At 44.7% G+C, this 16696-nt stretch overlaps 1 protein-coding gene and 1 non-coding gene across 2 annotated transcripts in view; one reads left to right on the top strand and one right to left on the bottom strand.

Moving 5' to 3' along the window:
* Positions 1-16696, top strand: part of LOC124593932 (LON peptidase N-terminal domain and RING finger protein 3) — a 190526-nt gene that overhangs the window by 104163 nt on the left and 69667 nt on the right. The window lies entirely within an intron of this gene.
* On the bottom strand, positions 7664-7738 carry Trnat-cgu. The gene has a single exon. It is a non-coding gene; the product is annotated as a tRNA-Thr (tRNA).

The following is a 16696-nucleotide window of genomic DNA, read 5'->3' as shown; positions in this document are numbered from 1 at the left end:
TGTTTTACAGATGTTGAAAGTAAATATTCTTAGTCATTAAGTGATATTTACAGACGTATAATGATATTCAGATCAGAGCGCTATTGTTCTGTCGTCTGAATTTTGTCGAGTCTTCGAATACATTTCCAGCTTGTCTGACACGATGAAAGCTGACCTCAGGAGTAATTAAATTAACTTGCTTGTATTTCATTGTATCTGGTAGCATGCTATTGTCACAGAATTGCTTGAAACAGATTCATTGTTGGCTATTGTATTTCTTCGAATGATTCAATCAACAGCCACTGCAATGAACCGGCGTTATCGTGGGTAGAATAATAATGTAAGAAATCACTTCACTATCCAAGATGGCACCGCGCACCCTTTGGGGCCGCTACATATTTTACCCTTTCGTCGGAACGGAAATGATTGCCTCTCAACTCCCCTTTCAGCGTTCAGAGAACAGGAGTATCACTGACTGGAGGAGGGGTCCGGGAAATGTTTCGTGAAAGAAACTAATATTTGATATTCCGGGCGGTAGCAAATTGCTGGAGTTCTCGACAGTGTCAGGTATTGCCATGAGGCAGAAAACTCTTGAACGCAAATGTCCCCATTGTTTAGCGAATTAAATATTTGAGCGCCTCTCCTCACGCGTCTGTATTTAAATTCTGCAGTTAACTGACACAGTAGTTATTGTATACATAAAGGGTAGTCAAATGAAAACGAGACAAATGTCAAAAAGGCAAGTAACCTTCAAAAGTAACAGACGTAACTGTTAATACACTCCTGGAAATTGAAATAAGAACACCGTGAATTCATTGTCCCAGGAAGGGGAAACTTTATTGACACATTCCTGGGGTCAGATACATCACATGATCACACTGACAGAACCACAGGCACATAGACACAGGCAACAGAGCATGCACAATGTCGGCACTAGTACAGTGTATATCCACCTTTCGCAGCAATGCAGGCTGCTATTCTCCCATGGAGACGATCGTAGAGATGCTGGATGTAGTCCTGTGGAACGGCTTGCCATGCCATTTCCACCTGGCGCCTCAGTTGACCAGCGTTCGTGCTGGACGTGCAGACCGCGTGAGACGACGCTTCATCCAGTCCCAAACATGCTCAATGGGGGACAGATCCGGAGATCTTGCTGGCCAGGGTAGTTGACTTACACCTTCTAGAGCACGTTGGGTGGCACGGGATACATGCGGACGTGCATTGTCCTGTTGGAACAGCAAGTTCCCTTGCCGGTCTAGGAATGGTAGAACGATGGGTTCGATGACGGTTTGGATGTACCGTGCACTATTCAGTGTCCCCTCGACGATCACCAGTGGTGTACGGCCAGTGTAGGAGATCGCTCCCCACACCATGATGCCGGGTGTTGGCCCTGTGTGCCTCGGTCGTATGCAGTCCTGATTGTGGCGCTCACCTGCACAGCGCCAAACACGCATACGACCATCATTGGCACCAAGGCAGAAGCGACTCTCATCGCTGAAGACGACACGTCTCCATTCGTCCCTCCATACACGCCTGTCGCGACACCACTGGAGGCGGGCTGCACGATGTTGGGGCGTGAGCGGAAGACGGCCTAACGGTGTGCGGGACCGTAGCCCAGCTTCATGGAGACGGTTGCGAATGGTCCTCGCCGATACCCCAGGAGCAACAGTGTCCCTAATTTGCTGGGAAGTGGCAGTGCGGTCCCCTACGGCACTGCGTAGGATCCTACGGTCTTGGCGTGCATCCGTGCGTCGCTGCGGTCTGGTCCCAGGTCGACGGGCACGTGCACCTTCCGCCGACCACTGGCGACAACGTGTTGAGCAATTCGGCGGTACGTCCACTCGGCCTCCCGCATGCCCACTATACGCCCTCGTTCAAAGTCCGTCAACTGCACATACGGTTCACGTCCACGCTGTCGCGGCATGCTACCAGTGTTAAAGACTGCGATGGAGCTCCGTATGCCACGGCAAACTGGCTGACACTGACGGCGGCGGTGCACAAATGCTGCGCAGCTAGCGCCATTCGACGGCCAACACCGCGGTTCCTGGTGTGTCCGCTGTGCCGTGCGTGTGATCATTGCTTGTACAGCCCTCTCGCAGTGTCCGGAGCAAGTATGGTGGGTCTGACACACCGGTGTCAATGTGTTCTTTTTTCCATTTCCAGGAGTGTACATTTATCTAACTGTCTGCCTACGGAGCCGTGATCGTACCCAGGCGCGCACTTCTTTGTCCGAAGCAATCCGACGCTCACGAATGTCTTTCTTCAGGGCTCCAAAAATATGGAAAATGCGTGGGCAGAGATCGGGACTGTATGGAGAATGTGAAAGGATTCCCACCGAATTTTCTGCAACGTAGTCCAAACAACCGTGGTGACTTGTGGGCTGGCCCTGAAGAAAGACGTTAGTGGCCGTCGATTCGGACGAAGAGGAACACGCATGGGTAAAATCATGGTTATGGCGATTACTTTTTAAATAATAAACAGTTTACTTACTTTTTTTCTATCTGTGTTGTTTTCATTTGACTGCCGCTTGTAGCTCAACTCACGGTAGCCCTGTGCGTCGTGTGTAACGTGCTGTACCAGAGAGACGTGACTATCTACAAGTGTCGTTATTTAGTTCCCAGAATTATCGACGTGAACATCCCGCTGTTGGTCTCCTATCCGCATCCTCATCTGAGGATGACACGGCGGTCGGATGGTCCCGATGGGCCACTTGTGGCCTGAAGACGGAGTGCTACATGCAGTGGTTTTTGTTTCACTAATTTTGGCCCGACCAGGACATTAGTAGAAGAACTCAGGAGACGCCTTTTGTCGTGCGGAACATTTTACACAGCTCGAGAAGTGTCTCGGAGGTCACTGCACTTCGCCGCTCGAGAAGGACATGTCGACATGAGCTGTGTCCCACTTTCGTAATTCAAGTGAATGACGCTTATTAGAGTGTGAGCAAACCATTCATAGGTGGCTATATAGCCTGAGGCGCCACAGTGCCGTAACTGAACACAGCTCGACATGTCTGGCGCAGAAGACGCCCCCCCCCCTCCCCCCTGAGAGAGCGTTTCGTGCTGCCACATTCAGCGCACTCATCCTGACTTATTGAGTGAGCATCTGCTTTTAGGTTTCGTTTATTCATCAGGCACGTCATAGCCAGTATCTCTTCTGAGAAACATTATCGTAATCATTCAGACGTATGACAAAATAAATCGCATACGTACTTTCAGGTACAGTCCAAAGCATCTAGCAGGTTACGTTCTCATTCTGTGTTGTCCTGTCGTGACAAGCGGAAATGTAACAGGTATGTTGTACTGCACACTTAGAATCACTTGATGAGGCTTCCATTGAGTAGCCTACGCTTCCCTGAGAACAAAAAGTATAAACGTCAGGCAGCTGCATATTCTGTTTTCTCACACATTTCAACGTGAGTTACGTTACACCTAACCCGAGCGACTTAAGTTTCCCTCGTTTTCTAATCTAGCGGATCATGCAGCAGCCGTTTCCTATAGAACAGAGCGAAGTGCACACAGGACTCATATTCGCAAGGATTCGGTCTTAAATCAGTACTCACCCGGGCAGGTTCTCTGTAGTTTACCTAAATTACTTCAGGCATATAACGGGATGGTTAATTATATTCCTTTCCCTGTACTACTCCTGTTCCCTCTATAATCACCTCAGTGCTGGCGGGACGCTGAACCTTGCTCTCTGAGTAGTAGACGTAGATACACTTCTCCGTTCTTTACTTGTACAGCCTGTTTGACTTTAATATCTGAATATTTTTGTTGAAACTCTTGTTAATTTTTTTCTGACAAAATTCCATAGCAAGCGTTTTTAAATGTGTCAGAAGTGATAATAACAGCTAAAATGTGGGCCATAAACTGCAGTACCAGAGGTAGAGTGGTTGCACATATATTACGCCGACGTGAAAGGTAAGATTATCATGTGTGTTAGTAAGAAAATAGTAGATTACTGCAGAATTTGGCGGAAGAAACATTGTCCATCTACAGTTCGCATGAATCGTTAAATTCACTCATAATTGCAACCCATTTTTGAAACTGAATATGAAGACTGTAAACAATTTAAGACCTAGGAGCTCGGACTTCAAAAGTGTTAGTGCAGAAAAAGAATGAACCTGTTGAAATATTAAACGGGCCTTGTGCAACATTTCGCCAGGGAAGTGAAAACATTTAAATCTCAATTTGCATCCTTAAACTATCGATGGGTGGTTCTGTTAAGGCATTACAGCACAAAGTGAAATGAACGAGATCTTTATTTACGGGAAAAAACAGTATTTCATTATGTGTGTGAATATCACTCAACGTAAATAATTTTAAATGCTTATTACAAACGTCATTCCAAAGATCCAACTATTGCGTCGCTTAAGTACGCGTAATTGGCTAAGTCTTATTTATATCCCTTCGAATTGCAAGACAAGCCAAGCACTCAATTCCGATTATCATAGAAGGACCGCGGAGTTTTTTTTGTGAGACTGCCGAGCGGGCCACTTGCTCAGATTCCAGAAGTCTACATCAATCACCTTCAGTGATTTTCCATCTGTATGCTATTGTTAATAGAAGGCCTACTATAAATAATCTCCTCTATTTTCGTTGTAAATAGCATTTAGCTAAGAAACCAGCATCGCTTCTTCAAGGAGACAGTATGCACGAAATGCATGAATACTTAGAAATGAATGCTCTTCCTGCAGTTCTGCAAATTGAGGGCGTAACTTCTCCTGCACACAGCGACCAAGGATGAAAGGTATTATAGCGTCTCGTCTGTTATACCGTTGCACCGAAACGCATGACTGTTAAAGCTTTTAGCGCTTTCCCTTCGCAATCAGAGGACGCGAGGTTAATCTGAGCTGGGCATGTCACTGTTCTTACAATGCAATTCATGAAAACTCTGTTGTCCTGCAAACAGCTAATGCCGTTAAAGTAAAGCTCTAAACGAGATGAATGAAGGGAAGTAATCTTTTCGATCTTTATTTGAAAACCTGAACCTTCGACCGTATCACCAATAACATAGTTGTCTAGCAGAAATTAAACACTGTGTACAGGGAAAGGAAATACTTTTACCATGTTCGTCTGATGAAAAATTATGGACAAATTCTGAAAAAGTGCGCATGTTGTGTGACGGAGAAAGTCTGTGCAAATTTCGCTGTTATAGTATTTCGCCATTTCAGTGATAACTTTTTGCGGTCACAGGAGTTTTAATTAAGTGAACTGCATTCTTATTCAGTCATACAGAAAATTACAAAAACGTTTTGAAATACTATTACACTTAAGTTTTTCACATTTTTTTTAAAATAACTGTAAGACGCGTGGTACAGGTAAGAACAATTTCAGATGCGAGAGGCAAGCAGTAGCAGCTCTAAAAAACAGCTTTAGTTGCGCATTCTACTTGTACTGCTCACAGTAACGTATCAGTGTTGTACAGGAACGACAATCCTATGCTTAACTCTTGTTTCCTGTCACGAGAACCAGAATACAGGATCCACCGTCTCTTGGTCCATAGGACATGATGTTTAAGAACCGGCATCAGGTCTTTTGTAGACAACCGCTCCGTCCCAGCTTCCATCACAATGATCAACAATACATACTCAACCTAATAGTCATCACAACCAACTATTGTGAAAACGCAAGGGTAATATTAGCACGCGCAGTTGATAGAACAGGTGTCGTTGTTCATGATTTAAAGTAATGTTTCCAGTTAGTGTCGTTAAATCAATCTTCAGGGCTTTCAAACCAGCCGTGCCACCTGCCTCATCATACACTTCAGTTATCAAAAATGGGAGAAATTAATACAAATTTTAAGCAACGTTTTCCTTACAGCCCAGTAGTATTTTCTTAGAATGTTTAAATTTTGATCGGGGAAAAAAATGAACTTTAGGGTTCAACCTTCATCGACAACGAAGTCGTTAGAGACGGTTGTGATCTTCAGTGCTGGGGATGAGAGAAAACGATCCTCTCTAGTAGGAGCGTAACATAATTGATCTTTCTGATGTAGGCTCGCTTGACGGCACCCTCTGCCAGACGCCTAGACGAAAGCTGTGCAGAGAAAGGGGGGAACGGTCCTGGAGGCTGGTGACCGCCTTGCGGAGTTCGTTGCCACGGTCACCGCCGCCAGCTTTCACGAACGCCAGCTGCGCAGCTGGTTGGGGGTCGCTTTCTAGTTGCCGCGTACCCCCTCGATGTGGGGCACTGTGTCAGTACGCGGGGGCCTCAAATCCTACTTACGTAACTCAGCGCCTCATCCCGTTTAGCACCTCTTGCTGACGCCTGACAGCTTGCAGTCCGAATCGTCTGCGAATCGCCGTACTTGCCAGTCATGCGAGAAAAAGCAAGAAATCTCCCCGCGTTGACCAGTTGCCCGGCAGGATCAATTCCTTTTTGCTCTCGAAGCTTAGGGTCAACAAAAACGAACCCAACAAGCCGACGTACTTCGTCTATCTCTAGAAGACCAGCTGTGACTACTCCTGGCACAAAGACAGTGATGAGCTAAAACATTATCACCACCTACTTAAGAGCGTGTCTATCCCCTTCTGGAACGCATTTCAGCAGTGATTCTGCGAGCCATGGATTCCATAAGTCCTTCATACGTTTCCAGAGGTTTGTTGCCCCCAGATGCTTAAGCAATTTACGGGCGGTTGATTTGTATGCTCTGAGCTGGAGCCCGATAGCCTCCCAATTTGGTTTGATCGGATTTAGGTAAGCCGAATTTGATGACCAATACATCAACGTGAGTTCACTTTTATACTCCTAAAGCCATTGCAGCACGATTCTGGCCTTGTGGTTCAAATGGCTCTGAGCACTATGGGACATAACTACTGTGGTCATCAGTCCCCTAGAACTTAGAACTACTTAAACCTAACTAACCTAAGGACATCACACACATCCATGCCCGAGGCAGGATTCGAACCTGCGACCGTAGCAGTCGCGCGGTTCCGGACTGCGCGCCTAGAACCGCTAGACCACCGCGGCCGGCTGGCCTTGTGGCACGGACAGTTATCCTGGTAGAAGATGCAATCGCTGTTGAGGAAGACATCACAAGTGGCCCCTAATAATGTTGACGTAGTCCACAGCTGTCATGATGGTTTTAGTTACTACCGTAAGTCGCACGGAAGCCCAGGTGAATGTCACCCATAACATAATACTGCTCCCACCGGCCTGTGTCCGTGGCGCTTCATGTTTCGAGCAGGCATTCGACACCATCATTGACCTGATTTAACAATGAACGGTGTTCATCCGACCAGGCGACTCGATTCTATTGATTCGCCGTCCAATATTAATGATCCTTAATCATAATTGACGACGTTGTTGGGTCAGCATGGGAACACGTAGGGGTCCTCTATTGCGGAACACCATGGTCAACACTGCCTGCTGAACGGTGTGCGCCAGCACTGTACTCTATCATCAGATCGCCGCCTATTCTGCTTTAGAGAGCTGGCGAGCCTCCTGTCACTGTATTCTCTGATGTATGGACGTCCAACTTGTCGTCGCCTACTCGTGGTTTCAACATTCTTCAACCACTTTCCACAGATGCTCACGACAGTAGGACGCGAACAGCTGAGCATCTTCGCCGAGATGCTCACTTCCAGGCACTGGGTTACTACAGTCGGCTTTGAAATTATAATTATATGAATACCTCCACCTGCTGACGGGCGTTGATATATATCAACGGGGACAGGTGAAAACTGTGCCCCGACCGGGACTCGAACCCGGGATCTCCTGCTTACGTGGCAGACGCTCTACCCATCTGAGCCACCGAGGGCACTGAGGATAGCGCGACTGCAGGGACTATCTCGCTCACGCCTCCCGCGAGACCCACATTATCACCTTGTATGTCCACACACTACATTCGTAGTGTCCCGTGTCCCATCCCAGCACACTCATTACTCGTGGAAGACATTCTTACCAAGTCCCGTAAGAGTTCGGGGAAAATGTGTGCATCCGCACAGAAGAAGGAGGTCATGGCCGGTATTGCCAGAACTATATACTTATATGGATATAGTGCCTGTTCTTTCGAACATGTCCATATCCATATAAGTATACAATCGGCTTTTGTCAAAGTCGTTGAAGTCAGCGGATTTCCGCATGTGCGCCACTTCTCGTCGCTAGTATGATTCCCCATTCGTCTCTGCTCCACTCATATAAATTATCTTACCGCGTCATGTGCTCTCAATGTCACAAGGCAGCATGCAACCTGGTCATAATGTTTTGGCTCATCAGTGCATTACTGATCTTAGACTCAGATACGGTACTTAGCCGTACATTATAATTCCTCCGATCTCAGCCACACCAGGAATAGGAGTGACGGCAAACTCCAGTTCTGGTTCTCTAGTAAAAAGAGGACTGCTTGAGCCGGTCCAAAAGTTTGTTCCATTCTTTCAGTGGATTTCAGCGTAAATGTGTGAAAGTACACAGTGTACAGTCATGGAGGGTGAAACCATTTTTGCAATAAAATTTTCGTTTTCTATTTAATATTGGAAAAGTAGTTCTTGTAATGACTGTTCGGCTCCGACAACAGACTAAGCTCCGTTATCGATTGGCTGAATCCTAAATATCAATCAGCAGATGATTTCGTGCTTTCCTGTGTTGTGTCCGATTTCTTGGACAATGAGGTGGCTAGTAATAATGCAGTTAATTAGTACACTCTGAATAAGTAATGCTGTATTAATTGCAACAAAACTTATCTTTGATAGCCAGGCTCGACTGTAGCTACGACGCTGCATACGTGGACTTGCAGTTCAGAACATCTCAAATGAGCCACTATTACTGAGTGGCTAACTGATAAAAGTTCAGGATGGACATACTTTGGCTTCGCTATGGTCAATAGAAAACACAATTTCGAAGACAATGGTTAACACAGATAGTGCTGGCGCGTAGGCATAGTTAACGGGAGACGGGAGTTTCTTCACTCCCCGACGGTTGACTTTGGCTGTGCCATGGCGAGTAGGCAGCGAACCGACGTTACTCCGATAAGAATTTTCTGGAACGGGGCAGGATTCGACCCCAAACAGAACTGCCCTCTTGGCCTCTGGCGACGCTGTTTCAGAGCAGAGGCGCGGCGGTGGCGCCTCTGAACTACGGGGGGCACGGCTCCGTCCTAGCATCTCATTGGCGCCCCGTGATACCGCTTTGCTGTGCAGTATCTCTGCGTGGCCGATGCTTCTTGCACCGCTCTCGATACTCGACGACACCGCGTCCTGTTACCACTGTGACCATTGTATTTTCAGTGTGTAAACGGAATAGTTCCAAGCACTAACTCAGGATACATTCGTTGGGTAGTTAGTGAAACCATGAACTATTAGGTTTTTGGGAAGCCGAAATAGCTAATTATTGGAGACTGCGCCTTCTACTGTAAGTATTATCTACACAGCTTCATAACAGTTTAGAGAGAATGGAAAAACGGCAAACACCCTAACTTATTCTTGTTGCCATATGGTACTTGATTTGTTTCCATAGCCGGTTTCCCTGATTCACTGAGCCGGCTACAGTCTGGAACCGCGCGACCGCTACGGTCGCAGGTTCGAATCCTGGCTCGGGCATGGATGTGTGTGATGTCCTTAGGTTAGTTATGTTTAAGTAGTTCTAGGGGACTGATGACCTCAGAAGTTAAGTCCCATAGTGATCTGAGCCATTTGAACCATTTTTGAACCTGATTCACTTACAATAATGCCGTTTTTCTTGTATCGTTGTGATATCATCGCGAAGACAGCGCGAGTGGCCTGACAAACATTATATTTCCAGAGGAGTAAGTTTATTCAGCAAGAAGGCGTCGGACCCGATTCACTTGTGCCAAAACACTCGCTCGGTTTCACCAGCAGAATCCCACCCGCCCGTTTGCTTTTCAGTGCAAGCAAATAAGCGACCTTTTTACAGCACCGTCCGCTGCATCCCTTGAGGGCCACAATTCCAAAGGGTTTGCCACTTGATAGCTGTATCATTCTCTAAGGTCGCTTGATCATATCTTAGATAGCTCATTCATAAAGAAATTACTCTTAAACTTTTATAATTTTCGCATAAAATGTTTTAAGTAAACCAACATGAAATGTACGTAGCATCATCACCAAGCTAGGCACTTGGAATATGATGCACTCTAAAGATAACAAGTAATTAGTAACTAATTTTTATCGACATTTTCATCGCGGAGGAGACTAAATGAGGTTGGTCACTTACTTGCATTTCGTAACACTGACCTGGGATTAAGGGAATACTTACTAAAATTGTGTATGGACACAACTTTTTGCGGAAGAAAATACGGATGGCGGATGATTGTAAAAAAAATAAAAATAAAATAAAATAAAAAAAAGCAAAAACATTTTACAACTGCGACACACTGAGGAATAAACGAAAACGTATTAAGCGTGACATGACAGAAGCAGGGAGGAGAGAGAAAGAGGGAACTAGGATGGTGTTCAGCATCCGGTCAACGTCCTCACCCACCCATTGCTCTGTTGACTTCAGTAATCGAAGTACTAGAGACATTAGCAAATTTTTCAGTCTACAAGGTACACATGGGTTTACGTGATAGACAGAACTTAGTATGAAGAAATGGAGTCTGAACAATAATAGTTGATTGTTTACTTTGTGATCAATGAAATCTTTGTTTGGCTGTTCGTCTAGCTGGCAGATTCTGCTGGCTGCGAAATAGTTGGATTGTTGCTTGGAAATGCGAGTATGAGCATTGAAATAATAGAATGAAGTAGGTTACTTTGTTCATGTCAACTTTTTAACGAATGTCAAATCGTTCACTGCACAACGGTCGGAACACTTGTTGATGGTTCAATCCAATCATTTACAAAACGAATTCACAGTGCAGCACCTTATGCCTACTTCCATCTCGCTACCCGACTTTCAGCTACTCGTTGATTATTCTGGCGATATACAAATGTCATAGACAAAGATATGCATATGCATACTATCGATATATTCGATATTCATTAACCAAATTGATACAGACAATAAATATTTAATAAACTAAAGTATCTTTCAGCAATTTTATCTTTTCAAATAAATTTGGAAAAGAATAAGTATGATTATATTACTGCATCACAAGATTGATAATTTTAAGTATTGTGTATCGTGGACTTCTATACTTCGCGAAATACGAGGTGTGCTGAGCAGTTCCGTTACAAAAATGGTTCAAATGGCTCTGAGCACTATGTGACTTAACTTCTGAGGTCATCAGTCCCCTAGAACTTAGAACTACTTAAACCTAACTAACCTAAGGACATCACAAACATCCATGCCCGAGGCAGGATTCGAACCCGCGACCGTAGTGGTCGCGCGGTTCCAAACTGAAGCGCCTAGAACCGCTTGGCCTCTTCGGCCGGCTGTTCCGTTACAACATCGAGTCATCAGACAGGGCGAAGTAGTTTTACTGGACGATGTGGAAAGCTTAATCGCGTCATTCGCCCCGATTGCATATCCCGATGGGAATTAGAACACCGCTCCTGAGGAGTAAGAGTTCAATGTATTTAGCGAAAGTTAACTTATCGGGGTTAATAGAAACGGAGTGGGGTATCTCCAGACACCTATGACTAGGGCATCATTGCCCCTCACAGAATCGGAGACGTTTCATACTTTTCGTGTGTTTCTTGTCGTAATAAATGAAGTTATCTTGACACTGGGGATTGATTTGAACGTCGACATGTAAATAAACACCTGTTACAAGCGATCTGCTATTTTGCATATTTCTGACTTGTGGATTGGTTCACGTAGATAGTAAAGTTTAAGGTGATAATGAAACAGGACAAATGTAGACATATCTCTCATATGTAAAGCTCTGCACAGAGGTTAAAGTAATATTAAATGTTGGACGAAATCTTGTGATTTACCTCCGCATTAAATCACAGACCTTGATAATTCTATACAGACATTGCCACACTTGCCCCATACTGAATGTACGTATACTTTCAGACTGAAACAACCATGGGGTATAGTGCAATACTTGAATGTTTCCTGATGGGACGAACACGAAGTTTTATAATGTAGGGGCAAGTAATAAATATTCTCCGCGCTTGTAGTAAATTCAAATCCATGTATTCACAGTGAGTAGGGGGCATCAGTTTCTCAAATCACATTTGCATTATTCATTTTCCCTGTAGCCTGATCTGAGTCAATTCCATCCACAGAGATATCGGCAGCAAAAGAGAATTAGTTATGGAGCGTCCTGTGCTCGAAAATGCCATTAAGATTGCAACCAAAGGGCAGTTCTCTTTCCTGTGATTAGTTGCCGAGCATAAAATGGCTGAGTCAATCGAACAGATGTACACGTTGTTCCAGCATTTTACTGTCATTCCAGGAACGTGATAACTCAGGGAATTGTTGTATTTTCCGCGACAACTTCAAAGACTTAACGCACTGACGTCAGCGAACAATACCCAGTCGAGTCGCATATATTTTTATCGGTGTTCAGAGCTCTTTGCCGTGTAATTCTCCTTCGCTGTTGTTCAATGTCGCGCTGTGTGGAAAGAGAACAAGGCTCGTGGGACGTTGCCAAGTTTTCTCGACTGGTTGCACAAACGGAAGACACTTACTGGAGCTATCTGATTGTGTGCACCTTAAATGCCTCACGATGCCACTGGAAATATTTTAAAAATTCTTCGGCCGGTTTTTTGTCCCGCCGAGCTAGCAAGAGTAGGAAGCGCGAATGAGATTTGGAACTCGTGGCGTTGTTCGGAAAGGGTCGCCACCACTTCAAGCGTCTGGAAACTGTCCGTACCAGAGACCACCTAACGGCATCAACACGGCCCCATTGATCCGAGGATAGACATTCCAACTACTGGAGATAAGCTAATTGCGTCCCTCGCGTCATTTCTTCAAGGTCACCTCCCTGCAGACAGGGAGTGGAACATACTTGATAGTAATAGACCATTCTGATGGGAACATAAAAAGTGAGAGCACCATTATTGCTTGCGTGAAGAGAAAACTCTTAAATTTCACCCTCTCCCCTCACGCCCCAAGTTAATTAAATTCATACTCGTAGGTCTAAACGAGCTTGAATGTGGCATAGTCATTCGAAAATCATTTTAGCAGCTGAAATAGTCACTCGTATTGCTGAGGGAAGTCGCTCCAGAACACCATGTGAAGCACTTGGTCTGCTAGCAATCGAAACCACGTGACATTACTTTATCGCTGAATGACCGAGTATCCTATTGTCTTCTTATTGCTGGTAACAAATATTCAGATCCACTCTTCGCTGTTTCTTTCCAGCGAACTCCTGAATGAACATTTAGTTGACGGCCGACAGGTGTCTCCTTTGTTCGTACGTATTGTTCGTCATTTTCAGGACACTACAGAGAGAAACGTTGCAAGATTAAGGTTTAATGCACCCCCACGACGAGATGATTAGAGACGGAGCAGAAGCACGGATGGGGTAGAAGGAAAGAACATTGGCGGCGTCCTTTTAAAAGAAACCATCCCGGCATTTGCCTTGCGCTATTTAGGGAAATGACGGAAAAGTTAAATTTCTATAGCTAAGCCGGGAACTGAACCTCTGTGCTCCCTAATGCGAGTACATTTTTGTAACCGTTACTTCACCTGCCTCAGTAGGAAAGTAGTGTGCCAAATAGTAGCTACGGATTCTCAAGCTGTGACAACACATTTTTCTCTGCTGAAAAAAAACCGTGACTGTTAATTATGTAGCTTATTTAACACTGCCTTTCCCACCCAAGCAGTTGCTTACAGCTCTGAAGATAAAAAAGCAAGATAAAACTAGCACGGCAAATTAGTGGGTTTGAGTTTCGAACAAGCGGGCAGAGCTATGCAAAGAAAATGCACACTTCTAATTGAACAGTAAACAGCGGATTATTTTAGCTTCTCCCCGTGTTTCGTGTAGGTGCATTGCATGATTTATTGTTGTCTAGATTTTCACAGAAAATGTGCGAGCCGGAATAAATGGGAAATGAAAGGCTGGTTCGCGTAGTTCTTGGCGAGTCATTGGAACGAGATACAGAATGTAAAGGGACAATTACTGTGATTCGTTTAATGAGCCTCTCATAAACGACTCCAGTGATCGCAGTCTCTGTTATGAATTTACTCCAAATGGCCAGTGGTCTACGCATTATAGAAGACGAGGACTGTGATTAGTGAGCTCTGCGACGCCATCTACCTGGTTGAAATTTATGGTAATTACGCCGTTCCGTTTCTCACGTCTGACATTACACGGTGACAGCCTGCGGAAGCAAGGTGACTGCTGGAGAAGGGAAATAACAGGCATGCTGGTCCAGTCCAATTGAATTCTTTCCTTGACCGCGGGGCTGTCGACTCGTAGCGAGCTAGAACGACGAAACTTGGAACCGTCCACTTGTTTAGTTACGCAGCCAGCGCAGGCTCTATAGCGACGAACTGCACGGCTGTGTTTCACACCAGAGACACAAATTGTATTTCAACGTGTTTCCAACGCTAGTGCACTACTGTCTTTGTTCTTAATGGACGTAGTTGTGCCACAAGAGTTAAATACACTCCGGTCTCCCAGAAGTCAACGAATACAGAGGGTGGTATACTATATTTACCAGAGGAAAAAACAGGTTTTTATTTCCGTCAGAATTGCTCAAATACTGTGTCTAAACAAGCTTCCCTGTTTTTTAGATTTCGAGAGTAAGGCGACTCGTTTCTAAAGAAATGACACCGTGACTGATGAACAAGGTCAGTCGTATTACCCTTTGAAATCCGTGACGTAGTACTGCGGCGATGTATTTGGGTCGAATGTGTAATGCCGGCGACCGGAAGCACTGAATGGAGTATCTGGGCTTATCTCTGTTTGCCAAACGCTGCTGAGTGCGCAATGTCCACAATCTAGTCTTCTGATCGTTTGTTGTTCGTGCAGAACGTCAGCTCTGTGACGGCGCAAGACTTAGTACTGAAGAGTATCAGCAGCTTTCTGTTTTCATTTTCGTTACTCTGAGGTGTTCAAGGTAATCAGTTGCCCATTGACAGCAAATGTCAAAACGTGCGGATGGGGAGAGTTATTCTGAAATTATCCAACGCTATTTAGTTCTTCTTCAGTATGAAGAATATTCGGTGAATTCCTTCCATAAGGACCAGATTCAATGTGTACTCTCCTGTTTGATCATTTGCGTGGCAGTAGCATCTCTGTTGGAGTGCATCTTTGTTTGCTTCGCTATCGCATGTCCTCCTCAAAGCTTATGCTGCTCGATAGAGTGAGGTAGCGACGCCTGTAAGTAGGCTACCATGATCACTCAAAAGGAGATGCGATATCTGGTGACGTAATATGCTGGAACAATCTGGTACAGTAGATACTAATTGTCGTAGCTGTTATTTTGTAAGGCTCATTTATTGCAAGAGGAATGAATGAAAGTAACTGTAACTATAGAGTTTTTATATCTGACGTAGACAACCAAAACCGTGTACTTATGGCGTTGGCACGGTCCTTCACGGCAGAAGTTTTCTACATGGATCTCCGTTCGCCGATTACGTTTGCTACCATTTGCAGACCTGAAGGAAAGTGAAAAGTGGCGGAGGCTGAAGAACTGTCCTGACCTGTTCCCAAGACTGCCGCCTAAGCTGTATAGCCTGAGAGATTATCACAACTTTGGACTGGCCGTAGTCACGTTCAGATTTAACTGGGGGAACTGATGAAAGTCCCACTTCAAAAAATAAAAGGGCGAGAGAGAAATAATAAGTGTAATTGCTGCAGTAGTAGTTTTCGTAGTACGAAGACCATTATGCGGTGAATCAGTAAATATTACTGATTCGTAAAAACGAAATGCTGCAGTCTCGCCTTTGTTCTGTAATACGTATACTAAATTACACTTCAGACCCAAACAAGTCGCGTAATGAATGAGATTTTCACTCTGCAGCGGAGTGTGCGCTGATACGAAACTTCCTGGCAGATTAAAACTGGTAGAGCACTTGTCCGCGAAAGGCAAAGGTCCCCAGTTCGAGTCTCGGTCCGGCACACAGTTTTAAACTGCCAGGAAGTTTCAAGTCGCGTAATGATTATCCATAACGCTCCGACAAGCTAAAAGTAGTTAATTTCGTTTTTCACTTCTCTTCTAATCTTTCATACGCTTGAATTACATTACTCATTATCTTATGGCAATGTCTTGCTAATGGGGAAGCATTTACGTTGAATACTAACCACTATCAATATTTGTTTCTGAGAATACTTTTTGTTGCGTTATCTGATATTTCTTTTATTTAAACCATACGAGGTTGGTGTTGCAGAGGTAAGACAATGGACTTGCATTCGGATGGACAGTGCTTCATCTCCGTTTAGATATCCAAATTTACGTTTTCCCTAGTTTCCCTAAATCATTTAAGGCCTTGAAAGGCCCTTGAAGACCCTTGAAAGGGCACAGCCGATTTCCTTCCTCATACTGTCCTATTCTGATGTTGTGTATCATCTCTAATGATGGCTTCCTCGATGGGACGTTAAAACCTACTCTTCCTTATCGCTAAATGTAGAAGATAACCAACATGCTTCTTTTTCGCTGCTTAACGTTGTGTGATCCTTAGTTCTTATACACTATTTATGCTACATCCAATTTCTTTTCTAACTCAAGGAAGTAACTATATTCGCCGTGTCCGATTGTAGTGTATACTTTCTACCAGCTGCTTTTTGTGCGTCACTTGTTTCCGTTTCGCCATGTACTCAGTAGGTGGCAGCATCTACTTGAAGAAAGTTGTTTATGGCAATGTCAGCGTACCTTCGAGAAATAAAGTTAATTTCTGTTTGTTTTTATTAATTTTGGACCATAATG

The sequence above is a fragment of the Schistocerca americana genome, chromosome 1 (assembly GCF_021461395.2).
Source record: "Schistocerca americana isolate TAMUIC-IGC-003095 chromosome 1, iqSchAmer2.1, whole genome shotgun sequence".
Taxonomy (NCBI): domain Eukaryota; kingdom Metazoa; phylum Arthropoda; class Insecta; order Orthoptera; family Acrididae; genus Schistocerca; species Schistocerca americana.
This window is presented reverse-complemented; position numbering and strand designations above follow the sequence as displayed.